The sequence below is a fragment of the Arvicanthis niloticus genome, chromosome 1, assembly GCF_011762505.2.
Source record: "Arvicanthis niloticus isolate mArvNil1 chromosome 1, mArvNil1.pat.X, whole genome shotgun sequence".
Lineage (NCBI taxonomy): Eukaryota > Metazoa > Chordata > Mammalia > Rodentia > Muridae > Arvicanthis > Arvicanthis niloticus.
The window spans coordinates 37,711,643-37,731,750 of NC_047658.1; the positions used below are offsets into that span (position 1 = coordinate 37,711,643).

At 42.0% G+C, this 20,108-nt stretch overlaps 1 pseudogene; it reads left to right on the top strand.

The window, feature by feature from the left end:
* Positions 1-15,991: 15,991 nt before the first annotated feature.
* Positions 15,992-17,093, top strand: LOC117716951 (cell cycle control protein 50A pseudogene; annotated as a pseudogene).
* The last annotated feature ends 3,015 nt before the right edge of the window (positions 17,094-20,108 follow it).

Here is a 20,108-nt window from a genome sequence, read left to right on the forward strand (position 1 = left end):
GAAGAGGAGATGAAGAAGAACAAGAAAAAGAACAAGAAGAAGATGAAAAAGAACAAGAAGAAGAACAACAACTAAAAGAAGATGAAGAGGAAGAACAAGAGGAAGAGGAAGAGGAAGAGGAAGAGGAAGAGGAAGAAGAAGAAGAAGAAGAAGAAGAAGAAGAAGAAGAAGAAGAAGAAGAAGAAGACAAAGAAGAAGAAGAAGAACAACAACAACAACAACAAGAAAAACAAGAAGAAGAAGAGGAGGAGGAGAAGGAGGAGGAAGTGGAGGAAGAACAAGAACAACAACAACAAAACAAAAAACAAGAAGAAGAACAAGAAGAAAGAAAGAAAAACATGAAAAGAGAAAAAATCTCAATGAAATTAAGAAAAAAAAAGAGTTAAGGGGATAAATGCATGACAGATACCCAAGAAAACACAAACATAAAGCTGATGGAAATAATGAAGGCAAGCCAGAACTTGGGAATAGAATTTAACAAAGAAATAGAAACATGGAAAAGGATTCAGGCTGAAATGAGGATGAAACTGAAAAACCTGATAGCCCAGTTAGAAAACTCAAAGGAAAGTCTTACAAGAAGAATGGAACAAGCAGAAAATGTTTATCAGGACTCAAAGATAATGTAGAATATCTAAATCAAATAATCAAGGAATAGAAAAGAAAATTTAAGCACAAGAAAAGAACATATTGGAAATGTAGAAAACCATGAAAAGGCCAAAACTTATACCCATAGATGAGAGAGAATTCTAATTCAATGGCATAAAACATACTTTCATCAAGATCATAGACGAGAACTTCCCAAAGGGGTGGGGGGAAAGTAATACTCATACAAGAAGCACACAGAAGACCAAATAGACAAGACCAGAAAAGAAAGTCCGATGGCATATCATAGCTAAAACAGTAAGTTATATAGAAAACAGAATGTTGAAATTTGTTAAAGAAAAGGCGTAAGTCTAACATATAGGAAAACCCATTATAATAACAGCTGATTTCTTAGTTTCTGGAAACTGTGAAAGCCAGAAGATCAATGCATTACAAGTCCTAAAAGACCATAATGGCTAAACTAGACTAATATACCCAGCAAAACTACCTACCATAGTTGGAAGAAAAGAAAAACTTTCTATCATATAAACAGCTTTTAAAGTTTTATATCTACCAGACCAAAACTAAAGAAAACATGGGAAGAAATATTTTTGGCTGAAAAGAGGAAAGCATAGCTAAGAGACATTGGAAAGGGATACAAAACCAACTAAAACATCAAGTACCACTGAGAACACAAACAGCAGCACCCAAAATCAAGAACATGATTACCTCAATTAACACGCAAAGTAATAACTTGAAATTTTAGTGACCTCAATTGTCCAATCAAGAAACATAGGCAGACTGAATTGGTCAAGAAACAAAACGGGGTATATTATCCGAATATCTGAAAGCACAGACTTCAAACTAAAACAGATCAGAAGAGATGAAGAGGGATATTTTGTTCTAATCAAGGAAACAGTTAGCCAAAAAAACATTAATATCATAAACATATATGCACCAAACTCTGGTGCACTCAGTTTCATTAAAAATGTACTATTAGATTTAAAGACACAAATTAATATCAATCAACTAAAAGGTGATTTCAGTACAGTTTACTCTAGACAAATCAACTGGACAAAAACTGCATTCATTGACATCATACACCAAATAGACCTGATAGAGTTCTATAGACCCAAACAACAAATAATACACGTTCTACTTAGCAGCACATTGAAATCTCTCTAGAATAGACTACTTCTGAGATTCAAGATAAATCTTTACAAGTTCAAAAAGATTAAAGTAACTCAGTGTATCCTATTTGAACACAATGCAATAAAATTTAAAATTGATGGCAAAAAAAAAACCCTCTAGTAAATACACAAACTATTAAACAACTCATTATTGAATGAGTCAAAGAAGAAATCAAGAAAGAGATAGAAGTTGCCCTGAACTAAATGAAAATATAACATAAGAAACCCCCTGGGGCTCACTAAAAGCAGTGATATAGGAGAAATCCTGACCTCTAATTGCCTACATTAAAACTTCGGAAAGAACACAGATAAATGAATTAATGATGCAACTTGGAACTTTGAAAAAACAAAGAAATCCAAATCCATGTGAGAATAAGAAGTAAAAATCAGAGCAGAAACTAATGTAATAGAAACAAACAAGAATACAAAGAACCAGTGAATCTAAAAGTTAGTTCTTTGAGAAAATCAACAAGATTGACAGAGTCTTGGCCTGACTAACCAAAAGAAAGAAAATGCCAAACAAAATTAACAGAATCATAAATGAATAAGGAAATGTTACAACAAACACCAAGTAAACTCTGAATATTATAAGGGAATAGATTTAAAAAAAAAAAAAAACTGTACTCCATTAAGCTGGAAAACCTAAAAGAAATGGGTGGATTTCTAGATTTATACAAGCTATCAAAATTAAACCAAGAAGAATTAAATAACCTAAAATTCTCCCAGTGTAATTTTTTTTTAAGTTCAGGGCCAGATGCATTTAAAACAGAATTCTAACAGACATTCAAAGAAGATCTACAGCCAGTTCTTCTTAGACAACTCAAAAGAACACAGAAAACCCCTTCTATGAAGTCAGCATTACTCTGCAGTGGTTTAAATAAGAATGGCCTCTGCAGGCCCATGTATTTGTATGCTTGGTCCCTAGTTGGTAAAACTGTTTTGGGAACGTTTAGGAGATGCGGCCTTGGAGGAGGTGTGTTTCTAGGAGTGGGATCTGAAATTTCAAAAGCCCACATGTCAGACAGGCTATTCTAATGAGATAGGAGCTCTCAGCTGCTGCTCCAGCACCATGCCTGCCTGCTGCCTTTCTCACTGCGATAATGGTCATGGTTTCACCCTCTGAAAGTGTAAGCAAGCCCTCAATTAACCACCTCTTTTTATAAGTTGACATTGTCATGGTGTCTCTTCACAGCAATGGAAAATTAACTAAGACACATTCTAATATCAAAACCAGCAAAGACACACAATAAAGAAAACTGCAAATATACATGGATTAAAAACATGCTTAACAAAGTATCTGTCCCAGTCCCACGGGGCATTGAACTGGGATCAGAAGACCTGGAAGAGAGAACTGGAGGACAGGGGGAGCAAAGAACGAGCAAGTTTGTCTATAGTCTGATCAAACCACTGATTTTAACTTTTTCGCACAGGGGTTATGTATACATAGAGGCAGGATGTGGGGAAGGGGATGACACAGGAGCATAGGTGTTCTCTGGGGGAGTACAGATATTTTCCAGAACAGGGTATCAGCTGGGTGAGAAGCAGGGGACAGGTCACTAGGACTCTGTCTATGATTCATTTGTTCTTATCTAAGGTGGTACTTTCCACCAAGGCTACCTATCCACAAGGTCTATGACTATCCAGGCTGGTAGTTTTGCACCAAGGCTGCCTGTTTACAAGATCTATACCTATCTGTTCTAGGGTCAGTGTTTTTCCACAGAGACCAAGACTTTGTGAGCGGGCATGTATGTCTGACTCAGGCCCATGGCTGGTTTTAGGCCTTTAGTGTATAAGCAAGGCTGCTCCTGACAGATATCTACAAATAAAATACAGACAAAAAATAATAATAGAAAGAGGTTGAGCATTCTAAAACTTCTTACTTGCAGAGGAATCACTTTAATAGCAAAACCAGTTAAAGAGACAACAAAAAAAGAAAACTTCAGACCAATATCCCCGATGAACATAGATTTTAAAATGCTCAAAAAAAGTTGAAAACCGAACACAGACATCCATCAAAAAGATTATCTGCCAGGACCAAGTTGGATTAATCGATGAACTGTAGAGATAATTCAACATACAAAGTCAATAAATGTAATGACTAAATAAATGGACTTAAAGATAAGAAGCATATGTTTATCTGAATGGGTGCAGAAAAAGCCTTTGACAAAACCCAGCATGTCATAAAAGTCTTACAGGGTTTAAGACAAGAGAGAACATACCTCAACATATAAGAGCTATATATACAAGGAACACACAGTCAACATCATTGTAAATGAAGAAATACTCAAAGCAGTTCTACTGAAATCAGGAATGATATGTGGCATCCACTATCCTCACTCTTTTTCAATTTATGTTCAGAACACTAGCTGGAGCAATAAGACAAGAAGAAAGAAATTAAAGGGATACAAATAGAAAAAGAACAGTCCAAATCCCTATTTGCAGATGACATAATATTATACATTAGAGATCCCAAAATGTCCACAAGAAAACTTCTAGAAATGGTTTTTTAAAACTCAGCAATATGGCAGGATACAGAATCACCTTGCACAAATAGCTTTTCTATACACCAACAGCAAGCCTAGAGAGAGGGGGGGGGATCATGGGCACACTCCCATTCACAATAGCCTCTGTAACTTTAATTTTTTCAAATCCTATTTTTAATTATGGTTCTTAAATGCTTTAGCCTTCCTTGTAGCCGACCACCCAGAGGTAGTGGAAAAGAAAGGATACTGGGGGAAGTAGACCTGTTTAGAAAGGTTCTTTGGAGCAATTCCTGTCTGTCTGTTGTCTGGAAATCAGCAGTTCAATTCACAGGTTAGCAGGCATCAAGGCAGCTCCATCTACTTACTAACACCTCATGGATACACCAGCAGTCAGGTTAGCAACAGCGGTGACATGATCTAGCAGAGACAGCCAGGCCTCAGCCTCAGCTCGAGTCAGCAAAAGAACCAACAGGAACACCAGAAGTTCTCTACTGTGCATCTCTCAGGGAAGTGAAAAATCAGAGAAGGCCCAAGACTCACAAGTGTTGCACAGCTAGTTGTACCAGCAAGACAAGCTCTGTCTCTGTCACTCAGTGGAGTCCTGTTTATATTCTCCAGACATCATGTGTCCTCCATGTGCTTTGCTTCAGCACAGGTCTTGTCTTAGCATGTGCATCCAATCAACCCAAGTCCTTGGAAGTGGCAACAAGTCCTTGGTGGCAGCACACTACCAGAAGTTTTTTTGGTGCATTTCTCTCTATGAAGTCCCGACAAATGCAGCTCAACTATACAATGTAAGGCAGACCAATACATTCGTGTTGTTAGCAAAGAATCCTTCATCACGTGTCCTTTCACGTGCTTGCTTTAGCAGAACATCCTCTCTCCTGTGTCTGCTTCGGCGAAACTTTCCTTCATGAGTCGGCCTTAGTCTTTCACACCTGTGTCCACTTTAAAAAAACCAATCCTTCACAAGTTTGCTCCACCAAAACACCATCCCACCAACTTTCCAAATAACTCTTAAGTTTCCACTTCAGTCTCAATGAAAATAAAATATGTAGGAACAAACCTGACCAAAGAAGTGAGGGGGTCACAACAATGGAAACTAAATCTCTGAAGAAAGAGATAGTGAAAACACTAAAAATTAGAAATTCCATGTTCGCGATCTGGTAGAGTTAACATTGTGAAAATGACCATTTTACAAAAAGCTAATTACAGATCCAATGCAATCTCAATTAAAATCCCTGTCTCATTCTTTATAGAAATAGAAAAAAAAAACAAAATTCATATGAAACATACCTGAACAAAAAGAGTGATGCTGGAGGGGTTATAATTCCAACTTGTAAGACGTATTACAGAGCCATACTACTGACAATAATGTGGCACTGGCTCAAAGACAGGCCTATGAGGTCAATGGAACAGAATCAAAGGCCCTAATACTAGCACACGTCACCACAACCATTTAACACTCAACAAAAGTGGCAGGAATGCACATGGGAGGAAAGAAAACATCTTCCGCAAACGGCACCAGGAAAATGGCCATCCACATGCAAAACAACGAAATGAGATCCACGCCACCTTGCACAGAACCTAACTCCAAGTGATCATTGACCTAAACATGACATCTGAAACACTAAAACGACTAGAAGAAAGAAAGCTGGACCTACGTGATGTAGATTCAGGAAAGAACTCTCCGATAGGACTCCATTTGCCCAAGAATTAAGGCTGACAGCTGACAAATGGGACTTTAGGAAACCAAGAGACTCAGCACAGCTGAAGACATAATAAACTGGATGAAAAAGAAGCCCACAGAATGGGAGAGAATTTACCTTTGTTATGTGTGTGTGTGCGTGCATGAGTGTGTGTATATATGTGTATAGGTATACATATATGCATATGTGTATGTCTGTATGTGTGTATGTATGTACATATATGTGTGTATATTGTATGCATATATGTATGTGTGTATGTATATATGTATATGTGTGTATATACAAAATATACATCTAGCAGAGGATTAATATCCAGAATATATAAGGAACTCAAAACACAAAACAGTCAAAAAATGTGACTTATTCAAAAATTGGCCTTATATCTGAATAGAGAATTATCCAAAAGAAGAAGGAGGAGGAAGCAGAGGAGGAAGAAGAAGGAGGAAGAGGAGAAAATAGAAAAGAAAAATGGCTAAAAAAAATCTCCAAATCTATTTGTCCCTAGCAATTAGTGAAATGCAAATCAAAACAACTGAGGTTTTATCTTACTCCATCAGAACGGTTAAGGTCAACAAAGCGACTGACAGCAAATGCTAAAGGGAGTGCAGCGAGCTAGCGAGAGACAAATAGGACTTCATAAAACCAAAGAGGTTCTGCACAACTAAAGACACTATCAAGTGGGTGAAGAAAGGGTCCACAGAATGGGAGAAAATCCGTGCCATGTACACACACACACACACACACACACACATATGACAACTATACACCTGAGAGAGGATTGATACCTATAATACATAAGGAACTAAAAAAGGAGAATATGCCCCTAATTGTAACCCTAACCCTAACCTGTTCACTGTTGATGGTATTGCAAACTTGTGTAGCCACTCTGGAAATTAGTGTGAATACTTTTCAAAAAGCTAAAAATAAATCTGCACTATGAGCCAGCTATATCACGCTTGGACATGTGCTCCAAAGGACTCAATATCCTACTCCAGAGACACCTTCTTAGCCGTGCTCACTGCTGCTCCATTCACGATATCTAGGAAATGGAAGCAACCTGAATGTCCTGACTGATGAGTGGATAATACAGCGTATGCACGCTATGGAATACTACTCAAATGTGAAGAAAAATGAAATCATGAACTTTACAGGCAAATGAAGGAAATTAGAAAAGATCATATTGAGAGGGCTAGCCCATGCCCACAAGATAATACTGCATATTCTTTCTCGAATGAGACTCCTAGCTCCATATCTTCACATGAAGTATATACATCCTAGAGTAACTGAAGAAAACATGAGATTAAAAAGAGACCGTCTCCGGGTATAAATCAGTAATAAGGGGGTTAACAGGGTATACATGGTCTAATGGGACAAGTGGCGGCTCAAATTGGGAAGAGAGAAGTCCAGAAGACGAAGAGTACAGTTACAGCGAGGATGATTGTGATAATCACAAGGAATCATAATATTTTCTACCTATCTAAAGATATTTACAATGCATGTAAGTCTGTGAAAAAACATACACAAAACGTTTAAGTGAAATTTTATCATCTGGATGACTATGGTCCCTCTAAAAGCTAAAGACCACCTAACAAAAACCCTAACACCAAGCATGAGAAGTCCTTTCTCCAGTTGTTCATCAGGGTCATCAAAAAGGCCCCTGAAATATTTCAGGCTATTGCTATTATTGTTATTATTGCCTTTATTTGAACACACCATGTACTTCAGACACAGAGCCCAGAGGCTACTGAGCTGGAGCTTATCTGAGGGCCCCCTCCCTGAAGTCTTTCATGAAACCAGAAGACACCATGCAAGCATCCAAAGGAAAGAGGTGTCCAACCGTCCTACCCAGCTATGATGCCTACGAGCCACAAGAATGACCAACATCACATGACAACCTAAGGATGCAGCGGTGCTATGCATTGCTCGGCAGCAACCAGCACTTCCCTCATTGCCTTTAGATCTGCCCCAAAAGAGGGAAATCATGCCTGGTATTATAAACTTAGCCAATTTCCCATGGCTATTGAAGTCGTGCACCTTGGAAGAGAACCAAAAACCACTGTTTCACTATGTTCTAAACCTTTGTCCTTATAACCAGAGATAAGTGTAGTCCCCACTCCAAATCAAGGAAACGTTTCTTTGCAACAGAAGGAGACAATTACCAGTCAAAATGCAGAGCTCAATCCCAATAGATATATATGTATACACATACACAGTCACACATACACACATATACATACATACACACACATACACATATGCATACCTATACATACACATACATACATACACACATATGCACATGCATACACATACATACATACATACACACATGCATACACACGGATACACACATATACACATATGTATTTATATATACACATATACATACACACATACACACATATACACATATGTATACATACATACATACACATATGCATACGTATACACATACACAACTCCTGCATATAAGACTGGGAGACCATTGACAAAGTGGGAACAAGAAGATTCTAAGAGCCAGAGGAACAGGGAATTCTGTGAGATTGTGTCTCCGAGGAATGTCAGAAGCTGTACTCATAAAGTCTCACTAATTCGACTGCCTCAACATGAGCTGAACAAGAACCACAGCAACAGACGTGCTAAAGTGAATGACCACACAGATGGCAGTGCCAAGACTAGGTGTCAGCTTGGGACAGAATCCCTTGAATCACATTAACTGAAACACTTGTATTGAATTACTGTCTGGGAGCAGAAAACACTTTAGGCTTTCTTGGATTGAATCACACCCTAAGGGGCACCCTTCCCTTTGTCCAGTACAGAACATGCCTTTCCTTAATCATGCTAATCTCATTAAAAATTGCAGCCTCTTTATTAACACATGCCCAGGTTTCCTGTAGCTAAGTATTCATTCAGGTCTCTGCCCACATCCTGGTTCTTTTATGATGTTGGTTACATGGTGTGTCAGTCAGCTTTCATGTCAGTATTTCATGATGAAATATTTGAGGGAGATCAATTTAAAAGAAAGAATGATTTGTTTGTCCTATGGTTTCATTACAAGGTCACTTGTCTCCATTGTTTGGGAGTCTGTTTTGGAGAGGCAGGGCATTGTAGCAGGGGCATATCCTGGAGCATGAGGATTCATCTCATAGCAGCTCTGGAGCAGAAATAAAGATGACAATGATAGGAACAAACATCTCCTCCAAGCCCTCTCCCCACCGGTGACCTAACCTTTCTACTGTGTCTCATCTGGTAAAGTTTTGTCCGCCTTCTAAAAGCCCATTAAGCTATGAACCCACAACTGGAGAATCCACTGATGAACTTAAAACCCCCTTGATCCACATGACTCCAAAGCCCCAACTCTGAATGTTGCTGCACTGGGGACCAAGCTGTCAGCACATATACTGGAATTTTAAGTGTAAACCACGAGTTAACAAGGTTCACTCAAACCACATCCCAGAGTTTCCTGGAATTTCGTTGCTCTTGCCAAATGCTCTTGGTGCTCACTAATCTTCACTGAATGAAAAGATAACTCGCCCCAGCCTCCTCTTTCTCTGGCACAGAAATCTCATTCAGAAAATGTCTTTGAGCCACTATCAAAGGTCTTCTTAGCTTACCTTTTACTCCAAGCAGTCTGGCTGTTTCTACCAGGGTATTTTATTTCCTGTGGCTGTACCTGTGTCCCTAACCTTCTATTCTCTGGTTTAATCTGGGAAAATTCCATATATATATATATATATATATATATATATATATATATATATATATATATATATAGTGTGTGTGTATGTGTATATGTATATATATATATATATATATATATATATATGATTTTGTTCCTATTTTGCTATGCCGTGTAATTCTTTGATCGCCTGCTGGATTCTCTGCATATCCAAGGTCTTTCTTCTTGAGAGTCAGGTGGCATGACTTTCCCTTTGGTTTTTGATCCTATCTTGGATTTCTGATATTTTTGCTACTTTTTCTACAAATACTTAACAGTCCTAAAATACGACTCCATCTTTCCATGTTAATTACGTATTTGGAACTCTGCTGTAGGAACGCTTCGTAGGTTTCCCATCTGTACTGGAACCCCTTGAAGTCTCTCTGAAGCTGTTCAACAGGGAGAAATCTCATGCTGGTGTATGAGATGCAGAGGAGAGAATGCAGGTCTGGTTCTGAGCTGGTATTGTCTCAGCGTTGCAGTGTGAAGATATTCTTTCTCAGAGATACAAACCCTGTTCAAAAGCACATGTGTTGATGGCCTAGATACTTGAGAAACAGGTGCTCAGAAAGTTAGCTTTCACTGTGGTTCACATATCACTTGAAGTGGCCTGGACATCGGGGGTTCTTCTGTGGCAGGGTTACACAAGTGTCAGTACTTATGCACCTCTGACAATGGGAATATGCTGCGGCTTGCAAACTTCAGAGCAGACAAGTCCTTTTTGATGTGTAACCTTCATTCTGGAATAAAGCCTTTCCGGCTGGGCAGCCCCTTGTCCATCACAAAAGGCTCCTTGCTATTGCATGCCTTTGACAGACTAGCAGCACCTAACCCTGAGGGCAGACTTCTTTTTGCTAAGATGGGGCAGAAGCAAGCTTGCAGTACCATATAAAAGGCTGTGATGGGCCAAATGAGGCTGCTGGGAGTTGGGAGACTATACCTGGATGCTACATTTTCTCTTCATGCCCCTACTCTAGGAGTCACTGATGTTCACACAATGTCTCTTTGAAAGATTGTTACGGAAGTTGTTAAACTTGTTTTGCACAATGTTAACCTACTACCCTATTGGTGCTTGTATGTGTGTGTGTGTCAGTGAGAAACAGAGAGTGGCAGAGACAGAGAGACAGAGACAGACAGATACATTTCCTGACATGATTAGTTCTGCCAGGTGAGCATCAGAGGTTGACAAAGTGTCCATGGAGATGAGGACAGTGTAAGGCTGTGACTTATCACAGTCAGGGAAAACATCCCTGAGCTGGAGGCTGGGAGTTTCTGTTGGACATCTACGTGACAGGCTGTGAGCATCCCCACCCTAAATGCCACACACAGTCCATGACTTTCCGACAATGTTGGAGGTCCTCTTGAAGCAACTGAATTTTATTTCTATTGCTGGTTTTAAGTGAACAAGAAACTTAAAAAGATAGTGAAGGGTCCATTTCTGACGCATTGAAAACACATCAACGTTCATTAAGAGCGCTGTGGTATCTCCCCTGAGAAAGCTTCTTTGTAGACTCAACATCTCAGCGAGAGGAAGTCTGGCAGCCATGTCCTCAGTGGGTTTGAGTGTGGATTCCAATGTGAGACTCTAAGGTCACAGGGCCCATGCTACAGGCTGCTGACACTAGCACAATGCAATGGTTTGCTGTGATCCTATTTGCTTCCCACTGACAGTGCTAACGAGGTTAGGCTGAAATGATTCCCTCTGTTTTCCAGCAGGATTGCTGAGGCTGAGAGACACAAGGGGCAGGTTTTGTAAAGACACACAGGCACTAAATAGAGGCGAGAAGACCGAAACCTAGTTTGTCTAGCTGTACAAGCTGAAGACCCCACCAGCAGGTAGCAAGGCTTCCTTGGATGAGATAACACCACCACCAACAAATACAGAATGTGTGGAAAGGCCAGCTCCCGGAAGGAGATCTGGAAATAGCGGCAAATGTTTTGTTTCTTTCTGCTTTGTAATTTTTTTTATGTTTGCATACAAAGTAGCGGGTTCCATCCTGCTCATACTCAAGTATTACGGGCTTTGTTCTCATTCAGTCCCCGACTCTCTCGTCTGCCTCCTCTCCCCAGCTGCTTCCCTTCCCTGAGAGTCTCCTTTCTGCTTTCCTATCTCATGTTTCCCTTTCCACTTCCCACTTCCCTTGAGATCTTTTCCTTTCTGGGCTGGTTGGGGGACCCAGAGCTCAGTCTATAAAGATTTGCCTTGCATGCAGAAGGTCCCAGTCTGGGAGAGGCAGAGTCAAGTAGATCCCTGGACCTCCGTGACCAGACAACTTAGCCTATATGGTGAGCTCCACGTCAACAAGAAAGCCTGACTCAAGGGAGTGTCTGGTGTTCCTCTGGTTTCCATGGTTTCGTAACTTTGAGGGTTGCTGGTGCTGTGCTGATGTTTCTGCCTCTGTAGGAGAGTTGGCATTTTCTCTCTGCAGCTTTTAACATGTGTCTTTGCTGTGTAGCTTTGACATCTTCACTATCCTGTGTCACAGGGTGTTCTCCTCCGGCAGTATCTATCTGAGGCACCAGATGCCTCCTTGGGTCCGAGTGCCTATTTCTTTCTCAGATTTGTGAATGTTTCTGCAGTATCTCCACTGAGGTACGTATGAGTGTGTGTTCTCTGTGTCTTTGGTGTCTGTCTCAGTTCCTTCTCATTCTAGACTCTCGCATTTGGTATCTTATCCATATCCAAGTGTTCTCAGATGCCCTGGTCATACCCTGTGCCCTCGCCTCCTTGCCAAGTCTGAACACAGCATCTCCTCAGCTCTCCAGCCTCTGGTATGTTTCTTCTGCTCTGTCGAGTCTGTCCTTGATGTTTCCCACTGTGTTTCTATGTGACTCACTGAGTTTGCCGTTTCCAACGTTTCTATTATTATTATTTTTCAAATCCAAAATCTCTTGCCGACTTTTTCTTCCAGGTTGTTGACTTTTTCATAGGCATTGTTGCTGATTTTCTTATACACTCTGCTGACTCCTCCCCCCTGTGGTGCTGACTTCTGTCTCTGGGGCCTGAATTGGATCAATATGCTTGTTTGTAACTTCTTTTAGGTCGTTCATCATTTTTGCCACAAAACTTGAGTCTTCCTCTGACATATTGCTGTTTGAGAATCTGAGTTCAACAGCTAAGAAGCCCTGGTGATCCTTCAGAGTCACACTCCTCTGCTCTTCACTCTCCTTGGCTTTTTGTGTTGTAATGTGTGCATCTATCAGTTTGGACATCTCTTCGGGATCTGGAGTGGGGCAGGGGCCTTCCTACTGGGAAGCCTAAGCCTTGAAGGCACAATCCTTACTATACCACTCAGCAGGGCGGAAACAAAGCACCTTAGTAGAGCGACATCACACTATGCAAGAACCACAGTAGCAGGATGACACCACACTATACAAGAACCACAGTAGCAGGATGACATCACACTATACAAGAACCACAGTAGCAGGATGACACCACACTATGCAAGAACCAGCCACACAGCTAAAGTAATTACAGTCTGCTAATGCATCACCAGTGAGCACAGAACTGAAAAGGCCCAAACTGTTGTAGAATGTGCTACAAATTGTTTAGGGTGAGCATGGAGAACAGGAAATAAATAGGAAAGGAGATAGGCAGAGGGCAGAAGAGGGAATGTGAGGTTTGATAGATGGATGGAAAATAAAGATGGGGTGGAGGAGAAAGCTTCAGAGAAGAGAAGAGCAAGAGGTTAAATTGTTTAAGGAAGAAAAGGAAAACAAAACAAAATTTCCCAGTATTAAAAAAAAGTCCTAAAATTTAGGTAAAATTTAAAAGGGGGAATAGAAATCTAAGCATACTTTAAAGGTCTGATAAGCCAAAGTAAAAAGATTGCTGAATATGAAGAGATAGAACAGAGGAGACACGCAGAGAAAAGCAGTGCCCTTCAAAGGCTGGGATGTGCCCTTCAAGGCTTGGCGTCCAGGTGGCACTGCTGGGAGGTAGTAGAAACATTAAGAGCTGGGCCTAATGGACAGTCCTTAGCTCACAGGGATGTACCCCGCCACATCCTTCTTCACACTGCGTCCCAGCAGGAGTCAGCACTTTTGCTCCATTACAGGCTTCCTCCTTGATGACTCGTCCCCAAGCAAGTGGCACAATCAGTTGTGAGCTGAAACTCTCAAAGCTGTGAACTAACATAAACTTCTCTTCCCAAGTAAACTATCCCAGCAAGTGTTATGGTGACAGGAAGGTGGCTCTCACCTTCCATCATCCCCGAGGTTCTTCATATCCCCACTCTCTATAGTCTCAGCATCCACACGCCTAGCCGGTCCCCTGGAAACGCCCAGCCTGTACTTTCCTGTGCTTTGTTCACTCTGAGAAAATTGTCGGTGAACTCACACAGAACCTTCTAAGACAGGTTCCTTAAGTCTAATATCTCTAAGACAGATTCAAGCTGTTTCGTACTGATGCCAATGGCCTGTTCCTCTTATTATTCGGTAAAATTTCCTTTGTGACTATTCCAGAATTTAATCAACCGCTTGCTCTTTGAAGAACATTTGGGTTGATTCCACATCTTGATTATTATAAATAAAACCGCTAGGAGATTCCATACACAAGATTCTGCATATTCAGTTATATTCCTACTGCATGTTTAGTTTTTAAAATAACTGTCACACCAATTGTCAGAGTGACTGTCCTGCTTTTGTGTTTCCACTAGCTACACATGAGAACTCAAGTTAGGATGTGCCAAGGTTAGAACCTGCTATGATATGCCTCTTAAATGCCAAACACCCCCACCTCACCCCAGCTTGCACAGCAAACTCTTGTGTAGTTCCCAGTTTAACAGTGCTGTTGGTAGATGGTAAGGGTCTTAGGAGACATGATCTAGAGGTAACTCATTAGGAGAACACCACTGAAGAGGATGTTAGGATCCTGACCCTTCCCGGTTCTCTCTACTTCCTGAACACTGCGTGGTGAGCACCTCTCCCACTTTCTGTCTTGTTCTGCTTCGCCACAGCCCAAAGTGTTGGGGCCAAATGACCAGGGACAGAAACCTCCAGCACTATAAACCAAGATGAACCTTTCCTCCTGTTAACCTGTTTGTCTTGAGTAGTTTGTCACAGCAACAGAAAGCAAACTGGATCCTAACAGGCTTACCTCAAGGCAGCTTTCAGCACTCCCACTGGGACCCTTGCTACTGGCTCTTGGGATGTAGCAAACAAATTCACATATTTGTGCAAATCTTCTGAGTGCTGTCTCAAGCTATTGTCAAATCAAATGAATCCTTAAAAGGGCAGAATCCACACATGAGTACAAAAGGGTCTATTACCTTACTGAAAAACCTGAATTTTTACATTGTATTTTCACTGGATATTCCCATAAGGTGTTACTCTTTGTAAGTACTGCTAAACATAGAGCTTTTTACTCTTTAAAGATAATGTAACTATTACAGTTAGAGACTGTGAAGATTGTTAGAAGCCTGAGTTAAATGCCACCATTTTGCAAACTCTGAGAATGCCTGGGAATACTGGTTTATTGCCCTGAATGACAAAGAGTAGCACATCAGAAGTTTGAAAACACTATAGGATTACATGAGGGGTCTTTGACTGGGTCCGGGATCTTTGGCTGTTGTGAGGGGACTCTAGGTTGTGAGGAGCTGTCTCCCTGTTTAGATGCAGAAGGCAGGGATCAGCTTACTTCTGTTCAGATCTCCTGCAGTGATGTTAACATCTGGCTTGTTTGTGTGCTCCCACAGTTTCCTCTAAACTCTGATGGCAGAGTGTGTGTGTGTGTGTGTGTGTGTGTTCATGTGCATAAATACCTTATAGCACTTTAGTTAAAACCTTTTTGGGTGTTTTGAGTCTAGCTGGATGTTTGTATAGGTCTGACGGCTGCCCTCTTCCAGGTCCTGCCTCTCTAAGACCTTCTTCCTACTTTCCGACAGGGAAGATGTCCAGATGGCCCTGGCTATCCTGCTGTCATCATGCCAGAGGACAAAATGAGTCTTTCTGGCATGCGCTGCTCACGTAGCCGCGTGCCTGGCCTAAACCCCTCACTTTGTCGTCACAAGTCAGTTGATCAGGGTGAGTCCTCCTTTTTCCTCCCCCTTCCATCCTTCTCTCCTCCCCTCGTCCCTCAGTCTTCTCCCTATTTCTTCTCTCTCCCTCCCTGGAGTGTCTCCTGAAGACTCTCGCTTCCGGTCAACCGCTGTCCTCAGAAGCGTGTCCCGTCTCTCCTACCTCCCCGGTGGCGGCTCCGGTGGTGGAGGCAGTAGACAGTAGCGGCAGCAGCTACTGTGCACCTCCTGTCATCGTTGGCAGGCAAGTCCCCTGGGCGGCCCAACTGGACGTGGCCGAGCCGAAGCCCAGGGGCGACGGCGATGATGAACTATAGCGCGAGGGATGAGGTGGACGGCTGGCCCACGGGCCCTCCTGGGGGCGCTGCCAAGACCTGGAGGCTGTATAACACGACTTTCAAACATCAATGGCTGCCCGACTGGCAGCCCATCCTGATGGCCGGCACGGTGCTGCCCACCTTCTTCATCATCGGCCTCATCTTCATCCCCATCGGCATCGGCATGTTCGTCACCTCCAACAACATCCGTGAGATCGAGATTGATTACACTGGAACGGAACCTTCCAGCCCCTGCAATAAATGTTTATCTCCAAATGTGACATCTTGTGCTTGTCTCATTAAGTTCACACTGGAACAGTCGTTTGAGGGCAATATGCTTATGTTTTATGGACTGCCTAATTTCTACCAAAATCATCGTCATTATGTGAAATCTCGAGATGATAGCCAGTTAAATGGAGACTCTAGTGCTTTGCTTAATCCGAGTAAGGAATGTGAACCTTATCGAAGAAATGAAGACAAACCGATTGCTCCATGTGGAGCTATTGCCAACAGCATGTTTAATGATACATTAGAATTGTTTCTGGTTGCCAATGAATCTGACCCCAAGCCTATTCCAATTCCTTTGAAAAAAAAAAAGGTATTGCTTGGTGGTCAGATAAAAATGTGAAATTCAGAAATCCACCTGGGAGAGACAGCCTCCAAGAAAAGTTTAAAGATACAACAAAGCCAGTAAGCTGGCATAAACCAGTATATGAGCTAGACCCTGATGATGAAAGTAATAATGGATTCATAAATGAAGACTTTATTGTTTGGATGCGTGTGGCAGCATTTCCTACTTTTTGTAAGCTGTATTGTCTCATAGAGCGGAGAGATGATTTACACCCGACATTACCAGCCGGGCAGTACTATTTGAACGTCACCTACAATTACCGTGTGCATTCTTTTGATGGACGGAAACGGATCATCTTGAGTACTAGTTCATGGATGGGAGAAAAGAATCCATTTTTGGGAATTGCTTACATCACTGCTGGATCCATCTACTTCCTTCTGGGAGTTGTACTGCTAGTAATTGATGATAAATATAGAAACAGTAGTATTGCTTACGTCACCATTTAATTTTATATTCTGAAACCAAATCTACAGCATGTGCATCAAGGCCAGTCTTGCTCAACAATGCTGATGCCTGGTTAGGATGTCAGTTTTAAGTTGGCACATAACTTTAAAAAGACTAAATATAAATAAAAACACTTCATCACTAAACAAAGATAAATGAGTCTTTCCATAGTTGCAAGGTGCTGAGAGGTGAGAATGGAATCTGCATTCCCTGCCTGGTTTTCGCTTGGTCCTCTAGCAAAAGAAAAATGCTTATCCAGGCTGCCTGCTGCTGCTGCTGCTGCTGCTGCTGCTGCTGCTGCTGCTGCTGCTGGGCAGGGGTGGGAATTAAGACTTTCTGTACACATTTCTCTACAGCTGTGGTGCCAGAGAGTTGATAGTGTTCAGCTAGGAGTTAAGGGGGTATGATTAAAAGGTGTTCTGTCTTACAAGCTGCCATTTCCCAGCCTTTCTGCTAGAAGAAAGAAGCTTTCTTACAGATTTATGTATCTGAGCCTTCAGGTAGGTCTGTGTGGAAAGTGGATGAGGCCTTCGGTGAATACACGTCATTGACATGATGACAGCCTTGTCCCAGACACCAATGCCTTAGACCCAAGAGAATGGCAAAGCTTTCCTCTGGCCAGAATAAGGATGGCAACAGTGTGTGCAGAAGGTTATCAACCACAGCTTCCTCATGCAGGATTACTGCCCCTGGAGACTACCCCCCTACTAAGACCTCCTCCTGGGACTGCATAATACCCTGCCCCATCCCAGCAGTCTGTATTATAAAGGCTGCTGGAAGCTTCTCAATCGGAGTGTTTATGGTCCTCCAGAGCCCATCTTTGCTTGTGTTGCTTGTGTCTGGATTGCAACTTCTTCAGAATGCAGACAAGAATACATGGGAGACAGAAAGCCCTGGAGGAACTCGCAGCCTCAGATTCCACCCGTGGTCTTTCTGGCCAGCCTTCCTTCTGCTCCCCATGTTGAGTTCCCATTCGGTCCCCTATTGAAATATTTCCAGGGATTTTAGCTGTAGCACCGAAACAGAGCTAGGAGGCCTGCATCTGTACGTGCTTGCCTAGACCTGAGAACCTGACTGCTTTTTCGAGCCAGATCTTTCTCTACCATTGCTTTGGGACTGGAAAGTTGCTCAGCTTTTTTTTTTGTTTAATTTTCCCATCCACAAGTGCTCCATAGTAAAATGTGGTGAAGAATTGGACTAACTTTTTTTTTTTTAATTTAGCTGAAAGTACATTGCATCTTGCAGAGGAAGAAGGCCTGTGCATCTATTGCAGCCTTTGGAAGGAAGGTTTCTCTGCTTAGCTCCTCACTGCTCTGGTTTTGAAATGAGCAGTGTGGGTTGTCCCTGACACAAGCCCCTCTGCAGGTACTGTCACCTCAAATGGAAGTCTACTTCCCCCACACTTAAGAATGACAAATGACACTGAGACACAGAAGTCCTCAAGTGCCTGCTGTTAGCCAGACAGCCTGTCACAAATCCACCTTCACAGAGGAACAAGCCCAAGACTCAAGCCCTCCCACAGGGAGACTGAGAGGAGAAGGAAGCAGTCTTTTCCTCCCTTAAATACAGGCACCATTTCCCACAATCCCCTGAATATAAGTATTGCTGTTTCCCAGTGGTCAGTAGTGAAGCTTAGAGTTTAACCAGCTGCTTTTGTTGGTCACCCTACATGTAGTTTAATGCTGCCACAGAAGTGCTACAACTGCCCTTGTCTTTAAGGGCTTGAAGTCCTCTGCCCCTGCCCGTTCAGTTGTAGGGAAGAGACTCCAGAACACAGGCCTGGTACACAGACTTTGTCTTCAGACCCCCAGCAGATGAGGCCTTGGGGGCAGACTCCAACAGAGGCTGAGAAGCCCCTGACAATTCTGTCACTTGGCTTGGGTCCTTCGTGAACCACCTCTACCTGAGGCTTCCACTTCTTTGCTGCCCATATAGAGAAGTCTAATCTTGAGGGGACACAAACGAAAGAAATGGTAAGAGGAAACCAGACATTCTTCACCCAGCCATCCTGAGGGAAGCTGCAAGAACATGAGACTTCCCACATCTGGCCTGGTTTGCAAATGTTGAGATTGGAGCAGAGATTGCCTTTAGTCCTGCACCCTGTTGGAATGAATTCTGGTTGCTGATTGAGTCAACTTGCTGTTGGATATTTTAGCTCTAGTAAGAGTAAGTTCTCTTGGAGACTACCTGCTAGGAACCCCAGAATTCTGTGCAGAGGTTAGAACCTCCAACTCTCATCTTTCTCTGAGGTGAGAAGACATGTACACTAGCTTTCCAGTGGCTTTGAAGCTTGAGGTAGGAGAAGCATTGATTCCAGTGCTTCAAATATTATTTGTATCTCGTTAGTGATCTATAAGACTTGAAATTATTTTTGGTGATAAGAATTGAATTCAGGGCCTCAAGTATACAGGGCCTGTGTTCCACCATTGAGCTATAAACTGTCCCTCCCGAAGATATATTTTTATGCCAAATCAGTAAGTCAATTTATACATAGTAATACAAAAACCGCATTTAAGTTTGGAGTTAGGGAAAGTTGAATGTATTTATTATAACACTGGGATGGGAGTAAGCAGTGTTTTATACAACACTCAATTAAAGCAGGAAAGCAAAGAACAAAAATAGCTGAGTGGGTAGGGGAACACTTAGCCTCAGTAAGTGTGTGCATGGTTTTGCAATCAGACATTGCAGAAGTTAGCTATTTTAATATCCTATTCACAGAAGTCTTGACAAATGGGTGAGGGTTTTGTGAGGGCCTCAGTGCCCAAATGTTCACAGTGAAGAAGAGAGGCTCCGAGGGCCAGAACAAAGGACTGATGGGTTACAAGGCAAGACACCCATCCTTGCCCAGCATGTTAAGAAGTTCAAGCTGTGCAGACCTTGTACAGGCTTTGGATCTATGAGTATGTCAGACTTCTGTTCCCTTCTTGCTCTCAGACAAGAGATCACCCCAAACATGGCCCTCTCAGTACTGCAAGCACCACCTGCAATTTGTAGCTGACTCTGCCCACTTCCTCTCT